At 52.6% G+C, this 23,403-nt stretch overlaps 1 protein-coding gene across 1 annotated transcript in view; it reads right to left on the minus strand.

Annotated features, from left to right (window-relative positions):
• Positions 1-23,403, minus strand: part of GPR141 (G protein-coupled receptor 141) — a 36,903-nt gene that overhangs the window by 4,161 nt on the left and 9,339 nt on the right. The window lies entirely within an intron of this gene.

Here is a 23,403-nt window from a genome sequence, read left to right on the forward strand (position 1 = left end):
TAGTCATCGTGGATCTCAGGGACCCAGTACTGTTCAGTCATCGTGGATCTCAGGGACCCGGCACTGTTTAGTCATCGCGGATCTCAGGGACCCGGCACTGTTTAGTCATCGCGGATCTCAGGGACCCAGCACTGTGTAGTCATCGCGGATCTCAGGGACCCGGCACTGTTTAGTCATCGCGGATCTCAGGGACCCAGCACTGTTTAGTCATCTCGGATCTCAGGGACCTGGCACTGCTTAGTCATCGTGGATCTCAGGGACCCGGCACTGTTTAGTCATCGTGGATCTCAGGGACCCAGCACTGTTCAGTCATCGTGGATCTCAGGGACCCCGCGGATCTCAGGGACCCAGCACTGTTCAGTCATCGTGGATCTCAGGGACCCCGCGGATCTCAGGGACCCAGCACTGTTTAGTCATCGTGGATCTCAGGGACCCGGCACTGTTTAGTCATCGTGGATCTCAGGGACCTGGCACTGCTTAGTCATCGTGGATCTCAGGGACCCGGCACTGTTTAGTCATCGCGGATCTCAGGAACCCAGCACTGTTTAGTCATCGTGGATCTCAGGGACCCAGCACTGTTTAGTCATCGTGGATCTCAGGGACCCGGCACTGTTTAGTCATCGTGGATCTCAGGGACCCGGCACCGCTTAGTCATCATGGATCTCAGGGACCCCGCACTGTTTAGTCATCGTGGATCTCAGGGACCCGGCACCGCTTAGTCATCATGGATCTCAGGGACCCAGCACTGTTTAGTCATCATGGATCTCAGGGACCCAGCACTGTTTAGTCATCGTGGATCTCAGGGACCCGGCACCGCTTAGTCATCGTGGATCTCAGGGACCCGGCACCGCTTAGTCATCATGGATCTCAGGGACCCCGCACTGTTTAGTCATCGTGGATCTCAGGGACCCGGCACCGCTTAGTCATCATGGATCTCAGGGACCCAGCACTGTTTAGTCATCGTGGATCTCAGGGACCCAGTACTGTTCAGTCATCGTGGATCTCAGGGACCCGGCACTGTTTAGTCATCGTGGATCTCAGGGACCCGGCACCGCTTAGTCATCGTGGATCTCAGGGACCCAGCACTGTTTAGTCATCGTGGATCTCAGGGACCCGGCACCGCTTAGTCATCGTGGATCTCAGGGACCCGGCACTGTTTAGTCATCGTGGATCTCAGGGACCCGGCACCGCTTAGTCATCATGGATCTCAGGGACCCGGCACCGCTTAGTCATCGTGGATCTCAGGGACCCGGCACTGTTTAGTCATCGTGGATCTCAGGGACCCAGTACTGTTTAGTCATCGTGGATCTCAGGAACCCAGCACTGTTTAGTCATCGTGGATCTCAGGGACCCAGCACTGTTTAGTCATCGTGGATCTCAGGGACCCGGCACTGTTCAGTCATCGTGGATCTCAGGAAGCCGCAGTCGGAGTCGGTGGTCCTTCAACCATGAACCTCGTGGGGGTCTTGGACGCTTTCCCCTCTCTCCAGGGGTCATTGGCTTTCCAGCAACAAGCCTGGTTCCCAGACACTCCACGGTGGCCTGTAAGCCGGTACCTCTTAACCACGCACCTCTACTTACGTCAGTGAAAGTGGGTTCTGTTGTCTGCAGACAGCAACCCTGATGTACCTGGTTAATTCCTGTTCCTCTTTCAGGGACCAAGGCCTCATGGCCCCCAGAAAGCCTGTCCTAACCTCCGCTCTCCGTTCAGAATGTGTGCTGCCCCCACTTTGCCTCACAGAGCACACTGTGTGCTCCTCTGTTACGGCACTTGTCACTCAGACCCTACATCTGCCTTCCTGACAAGGCTGACCAGGGAGGGACTGTGTTTTCCTCTGCATCCAGGGAACCTAATGAAGTCTTTCAAACTGATATAAATACTACTATCTCTTTGATCTCATCTCCCACAACTCTCGCTTTCATTCTTATATCCCAACTAAGCATAATGAAACTTTGCTTTTCCTCACACCCCTTGGTGTGTTTCCACCTCCGGGAAAGAGGAAGACGGGGGGCTTTCTCTTCGGGGGGTGTTCTTCCCCCAGATAACTGCACAGCGTGCTCCTTCACCCCCTTCACACCTGCGGACAAGGTCACTTCCCTGGTTCCTCTCCTGGCCTTCCCAGTCACCTGTCCACACTGGGCCGCCCCCGCCCTGCTCCCCTCCCTCCTTCCCCCCTTCATTACTCTCCACAGAACCGGTCACGGGACACGGCGCACGTGTTCTTGCTTGTTTGCTTGTTCCTTCCACGAGAAGTCAGGCTCCCGGTGGAGCACGAAGGCTGTACAACTCTCCGCTCCGTCTCCAGGTCCAGAGGGACACCTCTCCGCTCCGTCTCCGGGTCCAGAGGGACACCTCTCCGCTCCGTCTCCGGGTCCAGAGGGACACCTCTCCGCTCCGTCTCCGGGTCCAGAGGGACACCTCTCCAGGGATCAGGAGACAGAAATCACAAAATCTTAGCACCGGAGGCAAACCGAGAGATCGCCGGGTCCAACGCACCGTTTACACGGACAGGGGGCGCCGCAGGCCACGCGGGCTCCTTCGTTACCTGACACAGCTGTGACCCTCAGCTGCCCGGTGCCAGCCCATAGCTGTCCCCCAGGACAACCGGAGCGGTCGGAGGCCCAGAGAGGGGGAGCCCGCTCCTCAGCGGCAGAGCTAGGCTGTCAGCCCGCGCCTGAGGACCCCTCTTGGAGGACACCCACCGGGAGCCGGCATGAGAGCCCAGCCAGGGCTAGAAGAGGCAGAACAGGGAGCAGAGGCTGTGGCTGGACAAGCGGCATCCCGGCCTCTGGCGGATCCTCAGAGCAAATGCTATTCCGTTTCGTGTGTTGGAAACAGACAGGATCGTTCACCTGACTCAGTTCGGGGAAAACCGAGCGGCCTTTTATCCAAAATCGTATTTTCTGGAGAGGCCCTGGAATGGCGGCTTCCCACAAAGGACCACCTCCAGGTAGCTTGGGGGAAATCTGAAAATATCAGAAGCAGTGTGGAACACAACAAAACAGAGTGGCTGTTCTGAAGAAACGTGTCAGAGAGGACGATAGGCCTCAGGAACATATAAAAAAGCCCCCACCTTTCTCTCCCCCCCCCCCCGACCTTGTTTTCACTCTCTCCCAGTCAGACCCCTCTTGCAGTTTGAAAGGAAACTCCTGGGTGTTCACCTAAAGTTGTAAACGCCGCTTGCTGAGACTGTTTCAAGGCATGTTAGGTCTGCAGCCGCACGGATCAAACGCATCAGTTCAAACCCACAAGAGCTTTCTGGCTGTGAGCTAATGTGTCTGCAGTCATTCGGGGAGCAGACGTGGTCCCCGGCATCACTGCGGCTTCTGGCCACCGATCAGGGAAGTGAAAGCTGAGGTGGGCGCCCATGAGGTGGAAACTCAGAGGCCTCACAAGCTCCTTTGTTCCCTCGGAGGGACAGTCACACCGCTCCCATGAGCCACCACCACCCCACCACCCCTGTCTAACCACCTGCTTTCTCCAAACACAAGGAGCGGTCTGCACATTCCTCCCATTCCGGGGCAGAGCTTGGCACGGATCCTAGCTCCACAGGTACTAAAGCGTACTGTGAACGCTGATCCTCACATACGTTCCCCGTCTCCTTACGGAAACCTTGCTTCAGAGAAGCACCTTGTGACCCAAGGATTGTGCTTGGTTCTCGGGAAACGTCAAGTCCGTGAGACTGTGACCCCAGAATTCCTTGAGTGCCCAGCGCTGCACTGGTTTCTCGCCTCCTTTTCCATCTGGTCTCCTTAATCCTCCCAAATCCCAAAGGACAGAAAAGAACAAACAAATCAGGGGGACCGGTAAGGGCGGAGGGCTTCAGATAGACACACCTGGGTATTCAGCCATTCTAGTCACTCTCTGGCCTCTGAGCTCCCAAACGTCAGACCAGGGAAGACGTCAAGGGCAGCAAAGGAGAGGGCGTCACTCAAGAAGGCTGCTTTTCACGTTTTTATTTCACGAGGTTCACACTTGGGGGGAGATGTTTCACCGAGACTGTCACAAGCAGGGAGGGCTCCTTCCTTTCCGCGCCACCGTGGCCGTTTCTTGAGTTTATTCAAATGTTCATCTTCAGGCCCTGGCCGGTTTGCTCAGTGGTAGAGCATCGGCCTGGCATGCAGAGGTCCCGGGTTCGATTCCCGGCCAGGGCACACAGGAGAGGCGCCCGTCTGCTTCTCCACCCCCACCCCCCTCTTTCCTCTCTGTCTCTCTCTTCCCCTCCCGCAGCCAAGGCTCCATTGGAGCAAAGATGGCCCGGGCGCTGGGGATGGCTCCTTGGCCTCTGCCCCAGGCGCTAGAGTGGCTCTGGTCACAACAGAGCGACGCCCCGGAGGGGCAGAGCATCACCCCCTGGTGGGCAGAGCGTCGCCCCCTGGTGGGTGTGCCGGGTGGATCCCGATCGGGCGCATGCGGGAGTCTGTCTGACTGTCTCTCCCCGTTTCCAGCTTTGGAAAAATAAAACAAAAAAAAACAAAAAAAAACAAATGTTCATCTTCTTTTTCATTATATTCTTTTTACTTTTATCATAATAACTACCAGGGTTTTTATTTCTTTTTTCTCAGTGTTTCTGTTTTGTTTGTTTGTTGGGTTACAAAAAAATAAAGAGGTCACTAAGTTAAAGAAACTAAAGCAAAGATAGATGATGAACAGAATTTTTTCAGTCTTGTAAGTATTTCAGTGCCTTTCCTACTGGTATTTTTCTAGGCGTCTATGTTTGTGAGGCAGTTATAATCACATTGCACCTCAATTTTCAGCCCGTATGTTTCGTCATACTGTATATTGAAGTACTTAGTCTTCAAGCGTCTCCACTTTTAAATGACTACGTACCACCCCATCAAGTGGACATCTTCAACGTTAGCTAGCCAAATTCCCAGCAGTGGGGTGCTTCTAACTTACTGTCATTATAAATAACTCTACAAGAAACATTTTCGTAAATGTTTCATAGTTTGGCTTCTTTCTCCGCAGGTGGCATCCAGGGAAGGAGAGTTCGTGTGACGGGACATATCCCTGCGTCTCGGGTCACACGAGCAGATACAAGTAAACATGTTCTTTCTGCTTTGTAATTTAAGTTATTTATATCAGTAGTCCGTTCTTAATCCTTTATCCAAATGACTCCAGTCATCCAGCCGTCTTTACTCATTGTTCTTGTGGGCAGAATTCTGAAATGAGCAAAAACCAGGGGCTGTGGGTAAGGACCACCCGCAAGTAATTAATTTCCCGTTTATTTATTTATTTATTTATTTTTGTATTTTTTATGAAGTTGGAAACTGAGGAGGCAGTCAGACAGACTCCTGCATGCGCCCTACCGGGATCCACCCAGCACGCCCACCAGGGGGTGATGCTCTGCCCATCTGGGCGTTGCTCTGTCGCAACCAGAGCCACTCTAGCGCCTGAGGCAGAGGTCATGGAGCCATCCCCAGCACCTGGGCCATCTTTGCTCCAATGGAGCCTTGGCTGCGGGAGGGGAAGAGAGAGACAGAGAGGAAGGAGAGGGGGAGGGGTGGAGAAGCAGATGGGCACTTCTCCTGTGTGCCCTGGCCGGGAATCGAACCCGGGACTCCTGCATGCCAGGCCGACGCTCTACCACTGAGCCAACCGGCCAGGGCTCACTTCCCCTTTAAACCCATCCCATTCTCTCGTCCCTGAGCAAGCGGGGTCAGCAGTGAAGGCAGCCGGCCAGAGGGTCTGTGGGCAGCCTCCTGTTCACAGCACGTCTTCTCTCTGCATCTAGAGAGAACCCTGGAGAAAGCACTGGCCCCTGGCCTCCTTCTTGGAGCCCAGTATGATCTACCAACCAGTCACGGTGCCCACGGCCAACAGAACAACCTGGACAGGACCGGGAATGGGAAGTGACTCTTAGCAAAGGTCAAGCCTCTTTAATTAAGGGAACTGTGGCATTTTAATGGAGAATCAGCCGACGTCTATGGATGACAGGCACCACGCTGCGGACGTAAATGTGAAACGTGAGCTCGCTCGGAGCAGTAAGGTCACAGCAGCTGAGACGTCACAGCAGCTGAGACGTCCTCAGGTCACAGCAGCTGAGACGTCCTCAGGTCACAGCAGCTGAGACGTTAGCCAGGGAAACGGGCCCGGGCTCACCCCGCTCCAATCTCCAGTCCCGGGTGCCCCCGGGTTCCTGCTGTCACCAGCAGTGAGCACCTGTCCGTGCCAGTGTGACCTGTTGGTAACAGCAGTCCCGGAGAGGGACTGTCACCAGCAGGGTTCCTGCTGTCACCAGCAGTGAGCACCTGTCCGTGCCAGCGTGACTTGTTGGTCACAGCAGCTGCCCTGTCCTGTGTGCTCCCCTGGCTCCTGGTACTACGGTGGGAACGTCACCCACATTACTTATCATCCCCCCAAGAAGTCTAGGATGTGGTATTTTTTATCCCAAATATCAGATGAAGGAATCGAGGCTCCGGAAAGGGAAGCGACTTCCCCAGGTTTGCTCAGCCTACAAGGAGCAGCACGGAACCGCTCGTGTTGGGGGCGCTTCCCAGGCTTTCCTCAGGGCAGAAGCTCCCCTGGGGCATGGGGGGCGCTCCATCCCTGCCGCACCCCTGCCCTGCCCTGCTCCAGGCTGCGGAGTCTCCGGCACAGCCGGACCTCGCTTCTCCACGGCAGCCGGCAGCCGTTTGTAGCGCTATGACCGGTTGCCAGGGAACTGAAAAGCAGCGGAGTGAATACCACCGGCAGGAGACTTGGACAGGTGATTAAACTTGAGGAGCAAGTCATCTGATTGCAGTGTTTTGTTTTGTTTTTTTTTTTTTTTAAAAAAACTGCATTAAAAGTTGATTACCAAAATTTAATATGTCCTTAAGATAGAGTCCGGAGCCCTTTTCTTAATTTCTTTTCACTTTTTGAACTGTGAGTCCGTAAGTCCCCCTTGAGATTGGAAATCCCACTCATAGATTGCTATGGTGGCTCCTGACCAGCTGCTCGACCCCAGAGAGATCTAGCCCAGACACGGCAGGTCCAGCCATCGAAGGGCACAAGGAGCTGGCATCGTGAGTGCCTGCTGCCCTGAGCCCGGGGGCCCCTGGGTGAGCAGCAGGTGCACAGCCCGCTCCTAGCAGTGCCAGGCTTGAGTCACACCAAGCCCCTCCTCTACTGCCTTTTCGCCTGGTCCCTGGTTTGCTTCCCACTGCCCCCGGGCGTCCCTGAACCCCATCTGTCTTCCCTCTGTGTGGCACTCCTGTCTTCTTCACTCCATGCCCTCACATTAATTTAGATGTGTCTCTCTGATCAATGACCTCCCAGGCCCAGCCAGCCCCTGCGATATTGGTTCCAGCCTGGTGCTGAAGTTCCTTAGGACCTACTTCCTCTGTTCTTTCCACTAGCCTGTTTCCCAGGACTGCTCCTGCTTCCTGCATCCCTGCCTTACTGCTAACGGAATCCCTGGACGGTTCAAGCTGTGCCTTGCGCTCTTATCCCCCACCTCTCTCCCTTCAACGTGTATCCCCTGCCCCATCCCACAGCGGCTGGGGTGGTTTCCCGCAGAAATCTCCGGGGTAGGAGGAGGTGCCGCTAGCATCCTTAGCTTCCTATCTAACTCTCAGCCCCCTTTTCTTGGTTTGCTACCCAGCTGCCTCTGAACTGTACATTCGGTAAACTCTAAGGTTAGATAAGTCCCTTCTGCAGTGACGCGTGGCTCTCAGAGATGTGTGGCACAGGGCAAGTTTCAGTGTATTTGAAAAGAGGGACTAAGGTGCTAGGAGCATTTTGGTCCTCTAACAGGAAGATGAGGACCAGTTAGCCCATCCTTAAAGACAGGGTGAAATCTGTGGTAGAAGTGAACAAGGACAGAAGACGCAACTAACCCTAAATGGTGGATGTCGCAGCAGGCACCGGAGAGCTAAACCCGAATCCGAACACTTCCTAGCAGATGGTCGCACAGAACACCTCCTCGCTGAATCTGATGATCAAATAAGATGACTGATTCTAAGATGATACAATGTATCAAAGACCTGGTGTTTGCCGGCGTCCCTTACTTACTCCATCTCTTAGCTCACCTGGACTTCCACCTTAGGCTTAAACAACAGAACTACCTTGCAACCGTTCTGATTACCAAGCAGCCAAAGGCATTTCTTTCTGGTCTTCTGGTGCACCCTTCAGCTTCTGAAAGCGACCAAATACCAATGTCAGTAGCTTCTCTGCATTCTGGCCACAGAATTAACCTCAGCCCTGACGACCCTTAAAATAGAATCACAAAAAGAATGTGGCCCTCAAAGTTCCAAGATTGGACAGAGGGAAAGGTATTTACTAGAGATCTCAACCCTATGTTATCGACTTGACTTAATTATATGTCCGTGGACAATGTTTTTGTCATCTCAAGTGACATGCCAGTATCACTCACTGTGAACGTTCTGTATTGGTTTAGTTACTGCTATATGCTACAAGGGTAGGGGCTCCTTGCCTTCCCCATATTTTCTGAGTAAAATGGGGCAGTGCGTAGAATGGTGGCCACGCCCCCGAAGAGATATGTCCAAGTCTTACTCTCAGAAACCCATGAACGTGACCTTATTTGGAAAAAGAATCTTTGTGGATATGACACAACAATCTCAAGGTGAGAGCATCCTGGATTTTCCACGTGGCCCCTAAATCCCATGGCAAGGGCCCTTTAAAAAGGCACACTAAGGAGAGACACAGAGAAAGGAGGAGAAAGCCGCGTGGAGACAGGGGTGGAGATTGGAGCGACGTGGCCACAAACCGAGGAGCGAGCGCCTGGAGCCGACGAGAGCCGGGAAGAGGGAAGAGACCAGGAGGGTGCCTCCCTCGGAGCCTTTGGAGGGAGTGCGGCCCTGCTGGAGCTGGGACACTTTGCGGCTGGCCTCCCGCACTGTGAGAGAATCAGGTTCTGTTGTGTGAAGCCACCGGCTTTGTGGTCGTTTGTTGTGGATACAGGGGGCCAGGGTTCTGGTGTTCGTATCACCGCCCAGAGAAGAACTGGAGGAGCCCCTGGTCTGTAGCGTCAGAACCGAGCAGATCCGTGTGGACGTTTCCTAATTCCAGTTGGCTGTGCTCCATGCCTCAGCCTCCCCGGACTGCGGGAGGCCGTGCAGACCACCTGACGAAACTCCCCCCTGACCGAGAGCATGCCTCCACCATGCCCCCCACAACACCACAACCCCTCTCTGCCGTCTTTCGGATGTCAGCTTTGCTCTGAAAAGCAACGGCGTTTGGTTCATGACCTGACACGTTATCCGCAGAAGCAGAGCAAGGCGGGCTGCGGAGTGTGGGTGGCGGTCTAACTTCTGCGGTCAGGACAAAGGCAACATGACGTAGGCAGAACGGACCCCCACCGTACCCTTTTTGTCTTTGTTTCTTCCGTACTCTTTAGCACCCACATCCCTGCCCCCCCACGGGCACGCGCACGAGCACCCCGAGTCCCCGAACCAGCAGTAGGAACCCTTGGGCCCTCTCCCCTCAGCAGCATAGGTGCCCATTAGGGTGAGCCCGGGGGACACGGGAGTAAGTCACTGTTACAATGGGGACCAGAAGTGCGAGCTCAATCGCTCCTCCTTCCTTGCGTCCCTTAGGCCAGCCTGTGTCCCAGTCTCCCAGCTGCCACCCCTCCTTTTCTCGGAACTCCTCTCTGGGGGAAGAGTCCGTCTCCCTGGGGCCTGCCCTGAGGATTATCCGAGGTTACTGCTTAACAAATTAGAGGCAGGCGATGGAGAACAGATGTCACGGGAGAGTTACAAACCTCTGGACGCTTCCAAGTCCTTGTGGTGCCTCTTGGACCGAGATTCCTGGGTTCTCACTCAGCGAAGGCACCTCCTGCCCGTTCGGGTATCTGGCCTCTATTTTTACCATCCACGGAGGACTGAGGGCTCTAAATCTCTGACATTCCAGCTGCATTTCATCAACCCCGAGGCTGTCATTCAGGTAAGTCAGAGGACTCCTTCACCTGGAGTTGAACCTTTGCCTCTCGGGAATAGATCACTACCTCTTAAAGAATATCTAAACATGTCCCGTAGGGAGGGTGCAGGGCCAAGGTCCCGGGACACGGAGAAACTGTGGGATGTCGGAGGAATTACCTGCGGTGATGAGGCTGACATAAAGTCTCCTGGTGGTGTTTGAAACACGCTTAGATGGAGCTGAAAGGCTTACATTTACCAGCAAAGGTAGGATTCTTTTTCTGACCTGATTTTTAAAAGGAAGAATGAACTTAAAGGCATTAACCTGTTAATAAAAATTTGAAGACACCACATAGATTCGGGCAGAAAGTACCATCTTCTGCATAAATCACACTAGGCAGGTAACCATTCCACCAACCCACAATCTACTCATCTGGACCCCCTGGCGGGACCTACCCAGCATCTGTTCCCAGGTCGGTCCAGGTGTCAGAGGACTAGAGCCCTCGCGTGTACTTTAAAAGGGTGTGGCCAAGAAGATGTTCATTGTGGTTGCTTATCAGGAAATGTCTAGCTCGGGGCCACTCAAGGGCACCCACAGGGTCTGTGTCACCAGGGCCCCACCCAGACCGACTGGATCAGAATCTCCTGGTGGAGTAGGGAATAGAGGCTCAGCAGTGTTTGAACAAGATCTCCAGGCGATGTAGGGCCTTATTAACATGTGAGAATTAGTGGTTTAGGGGACCTTGAGCAAGTCACCCATTCTGGACTTGGTGTGTCTGTCTGCAAAATGAAGAACTCAGCTTGGGGCCCTGGCTGGTTGGCTCAGCGGTAGAGCATCGGCCTGGCGTGCGGGAGATCCGGGTTCGATTCCCGGCCAGGGTACATAGGAGAAGCGCCCATTTGCTTCTCCAACCCCCCCCCCTCCTTCCTCTCTCTCTCTTCCCCTCCCTCAGCCAAGGCTCCATTGGAGCAAAGATGGCCCGGGCGCTGGGGATGGCTCCTTGGCCTCTGCCCCAGGCGCTAGAGTTGCTCTGGTCGCGGCAGAGCGACGCCCCGGAGGGGCAGAGCATCGCTCCCTGGTGGGCAGAGCATCGCCCCTGGTGGGCGTGCCAGGTGGATCCCGGTCGGGCGCATGTGGGAGTCTGTCTGACTGTCTCTCCCCGTTTCCAGCTTCAGAAAAATACCAAAAAAAAAGAACTCAGCTTGGGGTATGTATCTCAGGAGACCCCTGAAGCTCAGTCATTCTGCTCTGTTACTCCAAATAAGTTTAGCCTCTCTCCCCTGCCTTTTTTCCCCATCTCATGTTGCTTTGTGGGTGATGCAGAATGGAAAGGGAGATTCTGAGAGCCAGCTCATGTGGTGAGCCATCTCTGCTCTCGCCCTGAAGGTACTAGACCACCCTTAGTTATAACAAACACATTGAATGTTTGATTAACCAGCTGTGGACTTCTGAAACTGAGGGGGAAAAAAAAGATGTCCTGTTATAGAAGTAGGTAAATAGCCTGTAAATGTAAATACAGTGTAGGCAGGAAAAAAAATACCTTCCTGTTACTTTCTAGCTCTGTCAAGAATTAATGGCCATCACAAGAACAGTACTATTCTATATGCATCAACCTCCTAAAAGCAACCTGAGCTGCCTGCTGGGGAGCTGAGGGAGAGGAGAGGGCTCAAGATTTTGAAAGATGTAACAAATCCACTAAAACAACGAGTAGGCTTTGTTTGGAAGCTCACTCAAGAAACCAAGTGAAAAAGCAGTTAGGATGCAATCAGAAAATGTGAACCGTCAGTAGCTATTGGATGATATTAAAGAATACCAAGATGATGGTATTATAGTTATCTTTTCTTTTAAAGGCTCCTTTTCTTTTAGAGATACATAGCATAATATTTGTGGATAAAATTATATTACATCTGGGGTTTTATCCAAAATGATTCAGTAGTAAGAATTGGGGGGGGGGGGGGCAGGCCAAATCCGACCAGAGCAGCTGGGTGTTGAGTCGCTGTAGCAGGTGCAGCTGGGTAATGGGTACACGGAGTTCATCGCTCCCTATTGTGCTGTATGTTTCAAATGTTCCATAATGGCACATTTAATTAGCAACACACAAAGAATAAGAACAGAACACAGTTTTCAAAAGAAAGACAACGATGGTGAAAGAAAGAGAGAGATATTTCCATTTTCTGTTATGAAGAGTGAATATGATGAAATTAAATGCCTCCCAAAGAAAAAGCTGCCAGAGGGTGGTAGGGACTCCCACCCCATCACCCAGGACACCGGTTCCTCCACTTGGGGCCCATCTCTGCTTTGCCCGCTGCGAACACAGAGCCCGTGCCGGGAAACACACATGCCCAGGGGACGCTCCGTGTGGGCATGCTGGGCACACAACGGGCATCCACGGCCGCTCACTCAAAAACTCTCCCGGTGGAGAAGGCGGGGCCGGCTGACAAACAACAGACACACTTCACTCCCGGCCACCCTGCGTCCTGCTCCTGCACTCGGTCCCCAAGTGCTGAGTCCTCCCCAGCCCTTAAGTACTTGCCGAGTCTGCTGAGAATTCTGATCTTGCCCCTTGTGACCATCTGATCTGGACCCTTGGCAGGGAGCATACCACTCAAGACCACCCTCTACAGCAGGGGTCCCCAAACTGCGGCCCCCTGAGGCCATTTATCCGGCCCCCACCGCACTTCCGGAAGGGGCACCTCTTTCATTGGTGGTCAGTGAGAGGAGCATAGTTCCCATTGAAATACTGGTCAGTTTATTGATTTAAATTTACTTGTTTTTTATTTTAAATATTGTATTTGTTCCCGTTTTGTTTTTTTACTTTAAAATAAAATATGTGCAGTGTGCATAGGGATTTGTTCATAGTTTTTGTATAGTCTGGCCCTCCAGTGGTCTGAGGGACAGTGAACTGGCCCCCTGTGTAAAAAGTTTGGGGACCCCTGCTCTACAGCTCCATCTTCCATCCGTGTCTTCAGTGACTTGCGTCTACAAGGGCCAGGGACCTTAAGATCGGTGAGTTTCAAACTGGTGAAAATTAAAGTAACAATAGGATTATTTTTATCTTCAAGATTAGGGAAGTAAAATATTGTGAAAGTCTTCCATGCTGGCAAAGACGTACGCATTTCTAGACATTAGGATCACATTTCTAGAAACCGATTGGGCAACGCCTGGCAAGGTCATAGATAGGCACCACGCCCTTTGAGTTAGTAACTTCTAGGAATTACTACGGGCAACAGCAACAATGTGTACAAAATGTACACACGAGGTACAAAGAGATCTGTTAACAGTAAGTTAATTCTGCTACATCCGTAGGGCCTGTTGTGTAAAATGATGCTGAGAAAGAAATAGTAAATAAAATAGAAAAGTCCTGTGATAAAAAAGACAAGATGGTCCCTATCATGTCATATGAATATATACATGTACTTATATTGAAAGTGACCATATCTAACATCTTAAGGATAGTTGTTTTGGACAGTTGGATTACCCATTTTCTTTCTTTCTGTATGCTTTCTCAATGTTTTCCAAATTTTCTGCAAGAATAAGAATGCTATTTTTCATTGTCATTACAAGCATTTTTAAACTACTGAGTCTAATATTTCTCCGCCATGCAAAATGGCTCCATGTTTTCTAATTGCCTGATGATAATGACTTTGATGATGGAAACAAAACAACAGCCTTAGGTACACTCAGAGTAGGTGCGGCTTGTATGTCGGTGTGTAAACTATCCCTGTACAGTTAAAAATATAGTTTATAACACCTCCGCCTCAAGGTCGTCTGGAAGATAAACAAGATGCTACATCTGAATGACTCTGTATAAGCCTTTCCGGCCACAGGTTCCTTTGTCTGTGAAAGGTGGAGAAGGCTTGGATGAGAGGCCACACCTGAACGTGACCATACTCGCTGGAAGTGGTAGCCCTTGGGGTTACCTTAGATCAGTGGGGGCTTCGGGTGAGGCGTCTGGGCTGTGGCCTCTTCTTGCCGCTCTAGCCCTCTTGCACAATGAAGCCGACGGTTATGCAAGGAAAGGACCCCGTCTGTCTGGGCTCAGCACCCGAAGTATGCCTCCTACTCCCTCCGCCCCCCACCAGTTTCCAGACGCAATCTGCCTTTGCCCGGGAGGACACACGCTTCTTCTGCAAGCACCCCTCCCCTTCCTCAGAGTCATCACAAGTCCCCTCATTTTCCCAGGGCCTTTTTTTGAGGTCACCTTTAGGGGCTTTTGCTTCTCCCTGCAAATGGTCCGCCCTCTGTCACTGCCCTGTCCAGTCGGCGCTCACAGGAGAGAGCCGGGAGGAAGGACTGTGTCCGCTGAGCACAAAAGTAAAGTCAGCAAGAACAACAGCTCTCTGCTTCACGGGGAGCACAGCCTGTTTGGGGGCCGGCTTTTCAGCGAAGTCATTTGTCAGGAGACGGTTTGGAAGAAACGTGACAGAATGGGAGTCTAGGCACCGAGCTCGGCTGCCTGCCTGTGTTAGGTCTTGGCCGATGTTCACCAGGCTTCCTCATGACGCTTCCTCGTGGCCGCTTATAAAAAGCACATCCCTCAACGTGCGAGCTGCTGTGATGCTTTCAACGTGCTAAATTCTAGGTCCCAAGCATCTTAGAGGCAGTGTGTTATCTAAGAGGTCATACGCACACCAGTGTTCTTTTCAAGTTAGGAAATTTGTGCTCGGACACTCCCGGCACCATGGAATTCACACTATTGTTCTGCGAGGCAGTCCACGGTCCTGTCAGACAAGAATAATTGCTAAGGGGCCCTGGCCGGTTGGCTCAGTGGTGGAGCGTTGGCCTGGCGTGCAGGAGTCCCGGGTTCGATTCCCGGCCAGGGCACACAGGAGAAGCACCCATCTGCTTCTCCACCCCTCCCCCTCTCCTTCCTCTCTGCCTTTCTCTTCCCCTCCCGCAGCCAAGGCTCCACTGGAGCAAAGTTGGCCCGGGCACTGAGGATGGCTCTGTTGCCTCTGCCTCAGGCACTAGAGTGGCTCTGGTTGCAACAGAGCAACGCCCCAGATGGGCAGAGCATCGCCCCCAGGTGGGCATGCCGGGTGGATCCCGGTTGGGCGCATGCGGGAGTCTGGCTGACTGCCTCCCTGTTTCCAACTTCAGAAAAATACAAAAAAAAATAAAAAATAAAAAATAAATTTACAAAAAGAATAATTGCTGAGAAGTTTGTTGTTTTATTGTACAGAAGTCAGCCTCCCCACGACCCCCTCACCCTAGCGACAGTCCTGTTCTTGGGAGCACAACGATGGGAATGTTTTTTTATCGTCTACGTGACGTTTCTTCATCAGCAGAATATTCCTATCTGCTCTCTTTTCTCTCCACTGCTGTACTCTGCCATCTTTTCTCGTAACTAACGTTTTCAGTGGTAGAGTGTGAGAGATTTGGTGCTCAGTCCTGCCTTTAACCATGGGCTCACTGGACCGTCTTGGGCGAGTTGCTTAATTAATATCTCCCCACTTCTTCTTCCTCCTTTGTAATTGGATGATTATCATGTTGCATGTTTCATAAAGTCCTTGTACTGGGTGTGTTACCTGCAGGCAGATAAAATCTACATACAGCACGTCTCGAGTCTTGGTAGAGAGGTTGTACTCCGTAGATGTTCCCCGCCGGTGGAGGTGATAAAGATAGCATGATTTCCAGTACTTTCCTCATATGGCCAGACGCTGGACGCTCTGGTTTGCCAACGTCCCTCTTAAACTATCATGCTGGGTCTAGTGGCATTAAACACGTTGTCGTCAGGAAAACTCAGGACACAGTGGTGCCTACCACTTGATCTGGACATTAGTTATTTGAAACAGAGCAAATTATTTTATCTCAAATAGATTCCTTACCTATAAACTGGGATAATAAGGTTATCCGTTCTGTAAGTAAGGTTCTTATAAAATTTTTAGTGCAGATGCTATATTAAGGTACTGCATACGTGCCAATCTGGGTTCTAATCACGACATTTCGGAGCACGTAGGGTCATTTTAGCAAGCAGTAGGTGTCCAATAGTATCATGGCAGGAGAAGGCGGGGGGGGGGGGTTCAGGGTACGGCTGTCTGCCTCTAGGGTGACAGTTCTGCCCCCCTGGGCACGGAGGCGGAGGTTCGCACCTCTGAGGAGCCCCGCCCTGATCTGACCACACCTCAGCCCAGTCCCACTACCAAACTCTTTAGCAGGAGGGAAGGTAAAGAAAAGAAAAAGAGGAGAGAAGGTTGGGGAGGCACAGGAGTGAGAGGGGAAGAGGAGGAGAACGGGGACTGACCGGGGAGTAGGGAACCCGCCGGTGTGGACTGACCGGGAGTGAGGAACACGCGGCCGTGGACTGACCGGGGAGTAGGGAACACGCGGCCGGGGACTGACCGGGGAGTAGGGAACCCGCGGCCGTGGACTGACCGGGGAGTAGGGAACACGCGGCCGGGGACTGACCGGGGAGTAGGGAACACGCGGCCGGGGACTGACCGGGGAGTAGGGAACACGTGGCTGTGGACTGACTGGGGAGTGGGGAACACGCGGCCGTGGACTGACCGGGGAGTAGGGAACACGCGGCATTGGACTGACCGGGGAGTGGGGAACACGCGGCATTGGACTGACTGGGGAGTAGGGAACACGCGGCCGGGGACTGACTGGGGAGTAGGGAACACGCGGCCGGGGACTGACTGGGGAGTAGGGAACACGCGGCCGGGGACTGACTGGGGAGTAGGGAACACGCGGCCGGGGACTGACTGGGGAGTAGGGAACACACGGCTGTGGACTGACCGGGGAGTAGGGAACACGCGGCATTGGACTGACTGGGGAGTAGGGAACACGCGGCCGGGGACTGACTGGGGAGTAGGGAACACACGGCTGTGGACTGACCGGGGAGTAGGGAACACGCGGCTGTGGACTGACCGGGGAGTAGGGAACACGTGGCTGTGGACTGACCGGGGAGTAGGGAACACGCGGCCGAGGACTGACCGGGGAGTAGGGAACACGCCGGCCGGGGACTGACCGGGGAGTAGGGAACACGTGGCTGTGGACTGACCGGGGAGTAGGGAACACGTGGCTGTGGACTGACCGGGGAGTGGGGAACACGTGGCTGTGGACTGACCGGGGAGTAGGGAACACGTGGCTGTGGACTGACCGGGGAGTGGGGAACACGTGGCTGTGGACTGACCGGGGAGTAGGGAACACGTGGCTGTGGACTGACCGGGGAGTAGGGAACACGCGGCCGGGGACTGACCGGGGAGTAGGGAACACGCGGCCGGGGACTGACCGGGGAGTGGGGAACACGCGGCCGTGGACTGACCGGGGAGTAGGGAACACGCGGCCGGGGACTGACCGGGGAGTAGGGAACACGCGGCAGGGGACTGACCGGGGAGTAGGGAACACGCGGCAGGGGACTGACCGGGGAGTGGGGAACATGCCGGCCGTGGACTGACCGGGGAGTAGGGAACACGCGGCCGGGGACTGACCGGGGAGTAGGGAACACGCGGCCGGGGACTGACCGGGGAGTGGGGAACATGCCGGCCGTGGACTGACCGGGGAGTAGGGAACACGCGGCCGTGGACTGACCGGGGAGTGGGGAACATGCCGGCCGTGGACTGACCGGGGAGTAGGGAACACGCGGCCGGGGACTGACCGGGGAGTGGGGAACATGCCGGCCGTGGACTGACCGGGGAGTAGGGAACACGCGGCCGGGGACTGACCGGGGAGTAGGGAACACGCCGGCCGTGGACTGACCGGGGAGTAGGGAACACGCGGCCGGGGACTGACCGGGGAGTAGGGAACACGTGGGCCGTGGACTGACCGGGGAGCAGGGAACACACGGCTGGGGACTGACCGGGGAGTAGGGAACACGCGGCCGGGGACTGACCGGGGAGTAGGGAACACGTGGGCCATGGACTGACCGGGGAGTGGAGAACACGTGGGCCATGGACTGACCGGGGAGTGGAGAACACGTGGGCCATGGACTGACCGGGGAGTAGGGAACACGCGGCCTTGGACTGACCGGGGAGTGGGGAACACGCGGCCGGGGACTGACTGGGGAGTAGGGAACACGTGGCCTTGGACTGACCGGGGAGTGGGGAACACGTGGCCGGGGACTGACCAGGGAGTAGGGAACACGCGGACCATGGACTGACCGGGGAATAGGGAACCCGCCAGGTGGGCGGTCGCTTTCAGAAAGAGGGGACAGAGGGAGAGCCACCAGTCGCAGAGGGGGTTTTCTTACTTTCCTTCGTGCATGCCTGGTCTCTCTGCCAGGGTCTGACGGTCAGTCATGATTTACGTGAAATATATACATATATTGATATATAAATCCTACAGAACTCACCCTGCCACTCACTTACGAAGAGGCAATGGCACAAAGACCCGAGACCGTGAGCTTTGGTACGAGACGCAGTTTCCTTTCCTCTGGTTGCATTTTCAAGGCACCTCCCCCCTCAACCTCTCCGTGGGGACACCGGAGTTAGCAGTCTCTGTCAAATTCAAGTTAGCCTCGAATCTGTTCAGCTGAGATCCGTCTTATAGATTCTCTTTGCCATTCACGTGTGAGTTCTGAAGCCCTGCTGGAAAAATTAAAGGCACCACCATGGCGGGGAGAAAAAAAAAAAGGTAGTCCCACTTCCTCTTGGTACTTACAGAAGTCTAGGGGACCAGGGAAGCCCTCTCCACCAGAACAGTCCACCTCAAACCCGCTTCCTGAATCTGGGTGTGTGCTTTTTACCGCGTGGGGGAGTTCAGAGATGCCACAGGCCTACGCCCCTCTGCGCTCCGAATTTGGGGAGCTCACCGATGCCAAACCGGTGATTCTCCATCTACCGACAGAGTTGGACCATTTTCCTCCTTCTCCGCATCCTCTGGACTCCCCGGCCACAGAGTGCTGTGGTGGCTGCCACCCATAAGAAGAGGTGCCCCTGGGACAATCTGAAGGCAGCTGTCACTTTTCCTGGGCCAGTAGCCTGGGGACAAGCCATTGTGGAGAAGGGTCCCAGACTTCCTGTAAGTCACCCCGCTTGGAGCATAAGAGGCTGTGGTCTCCAGTGGTGGTTTCCCGAGATGACTGTACTTCCTGATTTCAAAAAAAATAAAAAGAAGAAAGAAAACAAAAAGCGAAAAAAACAAAACAGCAGCCGCCCCATCGGCCCTGCAGCCTGTGACCCCCTGCACCAAGTCCCCCCTGTTTAGAGCACCGTGGGCTGGGTTCAGTTTTTTCCGTGATTCTCTGGTTGATCTATCTAAGCCAGCTACACGGTTGGAATCACCGGGAAGCTTTGGAAAAACAACAACAGCACATGACTCCCGCTTCCAGGAAACGAGCCTCAGATTCTATATTTTTAATCCTCTCCAAATATTCCCGAAGGGAAATTTTAAGGATGAAAATCACTGTGTTGATCTCAAATGGAATCCCCAGCTTCTGGTGTGGTCTCTTTTCCGTGAGACCGGTACAAGCAATTATCAAACTGGCCCAGGGTCGCTGGGGACCCGGCAGAAACTAGTGCCGACGCCAACTTAAATATCTAAAGAAGTCGAAGCATATCGTAAAAGTAACTGATTCAAGGAGTGACTGGCCAGTTGGAACAACAACCAGAATCGCACCTTGGAAAATGAACACGAGACCCATGGCACCAGCGTCTCCAAAGCCGGGCATCAGACTGAGCACTGGATGTATAATTTCTCTTGTAACCCAGGCAACTGTTTTGCAAAGGAGAAGCAGCGGCTTCCCCATTTCAGAGATAAGGAAGCTCTAGCCCAGGGAGGTTAAGTAACTTGTCCACACTCAGACACCTCCCGACAGATAGAGCCAGGCCACTCAGCCCAGCGAGCCTAGAATTCAGTCCTGCCCTTCAGCGGCTCATCAAAGGGACAGGGCTGTCAGACTTGGACCAGAATACACGAGAGAGCAACCAAGTAAAGGCAATTTTCTTTTTTTTCTTTTCTTTTTTTTTTTTTTGTATTTTTCTGAAGCTGGAAATGGGGAGAGACAGTCAGACAGACTCCTGTATGCGCCCGACCAGGATCCACCCAGCACGCCCACCAGGGGCGACGCTCTGCCCACCAGGGGGCGATGCTCTGCCCCTCTGGGGTGTCGCTCTGCCGAGACCAGAGCCACTCTAGCGCCTGGGGCAGAGGCCAAAGAGCCATCCCCAGCGCCCGGGCCATCTTTGCTCCAATGGAGCCTTGGCTGTGGGAGGGGAAGAGAGAGACAGAGAGGAAGGAGGGGGTGGGGGTGGAGAAGCAAATGGGCGCTTCTCCTACGTGCTCTGGCCGGGAATCGAACCCGGGTCCCCCACACGCCAGGCCGACGCTCTACCACTGAGCCAACCGGCCAGGGCCAAAGGCAATTTTCTGAGAGAGAACAGCTGAGCGTTTTCCAGAATGGGATGAAAAATACCAATCATGTGATTCAGTCGGGTCCAGAAATATTGAGCAGGATGGGTAAGAAGAAATCCATGCCTAGACCCTGCTGAATACCAAAGAAAATAAAGAGATGCCGGTGGTAACGGCGGCTCACTAGAGAAGACACGTCGCCCAGAAAGTCCTCGCACGGACAGGAGGCTCCTTCTAAGCAGCGGCGGAAGCCAGGACACAGTCAGATGCTGGCTTCAAAACAATGAGTAAAAGCAGCCCTCAACCAACAAAGTGTGTGCAACAAAATTATCCTTCAAGAACGCGGGCGCAATAAAGACCTTCTGTGCAAACAGAAACTGAAAGGTGTTACACCAGTAATTCCTCACTGAAAGGACACACGGTGGAGGACATACCTACTTAAGAAAAAAAAAGGAAAGTTAAAGAAGAAGGAATGTCTGAGTCACAAAGGAAAAAAAGTGTTAATCAAAGATACTGTAAATATATGGTAAATCTAAATAGGTTTTGTATAAAACAGTAATAATACTCGTATCTAATGGATTGGGCTAAACTACAAGACAGTACCCAAATACTGGGCTACAATATTGTATCACTAGGGAGAGGGGTTCCCTGCCAGTGGGTTCTAAGACCCGCGAGTTGTTTGGGAAGAAAGTAAGACGTTGCTTAACTTCAGTGTTCTTAAATAAATATGAAAGTTCCTATCTCTTTGAGGCACTAAAAGAATAAAATAAAATGGATAGCTTCCAAAGTAGGAAAGGGAGAAAAATGAAATGAGGGGGAGAAAAAAAGCAAGTCCAACTGATTCAAAAGAAAAGGAAGGAAGGAAGGAAGGAAGGAAGGAAGGAAGGAAGGAAGGAAGGAAGGAAGGAAGGAAGGAAGGAATTCATGTGTTTTTCTTATTACAAAACAGGCCTTAAGTTATATAAAATAAGTACTGTAATAAAAATAGGTATAGTCTATTTTGAGAGGGAAAAAGCAGCCCCCTAATTCTTCCTAGAAATGTTCGGAGAAGAATTGGAGGGGTGGAAGGGAGGAGAGGAAATGAACATTTGGCCGATGTTTGTTGAGCACCTGCCCTCTCCTGCCCCTAAGGCAGGGGGTCTATTTGCATTCTCTGCTTCTGAAACCCTTAGGACAACTCTCTGCAACGTGAATTGTCCCCCGAGGTGAAGTAGGTTGCCCAAGGGCTCATCTGAGGCTCAGCAGGAAACTGAATCCAATTCTGTCAAGTCAGAAAACACGCTACCTGTGAAGACTGAGCCGGAAGGAGTTGTGTGTATGGTTGATCGGTAGAAGGCAGGATACCTAAGTTATATTTGAAATCCAGATAAACCACAAATTTTAAAAAATTTAAATATTCCTTCCCATATTTGGGACATATTTATACTAAAAAAAGAAAAGAAAAGAAAAGATGTATTCAGCATTTATCTGAAATTCACATTCAATTTGGAATCCTGTCTTTTTGTTTCCAAAATCAGGCAATTCCAGGTGGGGGGGGGGGGGCAAAATAAAAGGGAGGCGGAGTCGAGCTGGGATCTGACGGTGCTCCCCTGCACCCCTCTGAGGGCAACCCATTCAAACGTACAAAAATAAAATAAAAGAGAGAGAGAGAGACTACCATTTTCTTAATGGTTATTTGTATTTATTATACCATCATGCCACAAAGTAATATATTATAAGAGGTTGGATAAGGAAAGGGACTCAGGGAAAGTGTTCAGACGTTCCCTCTCCGCCAAGTTCCATCTGGAGCATTTGGAGGGGTCTTATTTCTGCTCTCCAAAGCCCCAGTGCATCGCGTGAAGCTTTCCTGCCCTTAAGCTCTCAAACGGAACTGCTAAGGCTGTATTCACCATAGCAGCGACCCACCGCAAAGACGCAGTCCCACTCCTCGTGGGATCCACGTCCGTTTGTAATATAAGCTGAGGGTACCGATCCTGGCTGGGTGTGTCAGGGATTTCCTGGGGCGGGTGGGTTTAAAACTAAGCTTTGTGGAGCTGGGAACATAGGTAGGACTCTCTATGTTCCTCTCTCTCTTCTAAGGGAGAGAATATCACCTAGTGGTCTGTATCCATCGACGTAGATAGAACCTGGGTAGACAGCATACATGAACGTATAAATTACGAGTGCTTTACTTTGCATGAAAAAGTAGCATTGTGCGGCATTCAATTTTACAAATAAAGTTCTACAATACAACTGTATCTACAGTCACCTGCACATACGTGTATGTTTTCTGACCATTTGGAAAACAGGAGATTCTAATTAAAAACAAAACAAAACAAAACAAAAAACCCTTCTAACCGAGAGCAGAGACACAGCACATGGTTAGAGGGGGTGCAGGGCCTCCCGTCTGCGACAGGGACAGTCTGACGCGGGGGTGGCAGGTGATCTCTGTTTTCAGCTCGGACACTGTGACGTTATGGCCTGCTGAGAGAGGAATCTATAAAAAAGGGAACTGGCCGCGGGGGCTGGACCTCCATACCCTTCCAGCGGCGTGGTGCTGCGCGCTCTCCACATCCGCCCCAACCCTAACTTTTCAAAAAAAAATTAAAGGCAACCTGTAAGAAAGTACATTGTGCAACTAGGCTGATTTTCACCATCTGCTCCTTCTCGGATGATTCGGAAGAGAACCCCAGGGTCTCGTTAAGGCCTCACACCATCACTCAGTAATGGAGGCGAAGGGGGTATACGGGGAAAAGAACGGGGGGCGGGGCTTGACTGACAGCCCACCCACACCCCGGAGACGGAGCCCCAGCAGTGCCCCTCTCGGAGCCTCGGGTTAGTGCGCACGAGTTGCCCTTCAAGGCGGAAGGAAAGGAAGCAAGCGGGCTAGCGCTCAAGCTCCGGAGCCCGCGACACAGGACCAGGGAAGCCACGGGTCTGAGTCACCGTTCCCACGCTCTGTCGCGCTTGGGGAAATTGGCAGTTTGTTTAAAATAAACAAACCCTGGATAAAATAAAACACGACGTTGACATTTACACGTCTGTCACGATGATGCGCTCCTCTCGTTTTTATTTTAAAGGAACACTTTATACATAGTCAATTAAACGACGTTGACATTTACACGTCTGTCACGATGATGCGTTCCTCTCGTTTTTATTTTAAAGGAACACGGTATACATAGTCAATTAAACTGTAAAGCACTTTTTAACACGCCAAGCTGATTTGGGATTGCCGGCTGACCTACGCTCTAGGACAGGGGTTTGCAAACGAC

The sequence above is a fragment of the Saccopteryx leptura genome, chromosome 12 (assembly GCF_036850995.1).
Source record: "Saccopteryx leptura isolate mSacLep1 chromosome 12, mSacLep1_pri_phased_curated, whole genome shotgun sequence".
Lineage (NCBI taxonomy): Eukaryota > Metazoa > Chordata > Mammalia > Chiroptera > Emballonuridae > Saccopteryx > Saccopteryx leptura.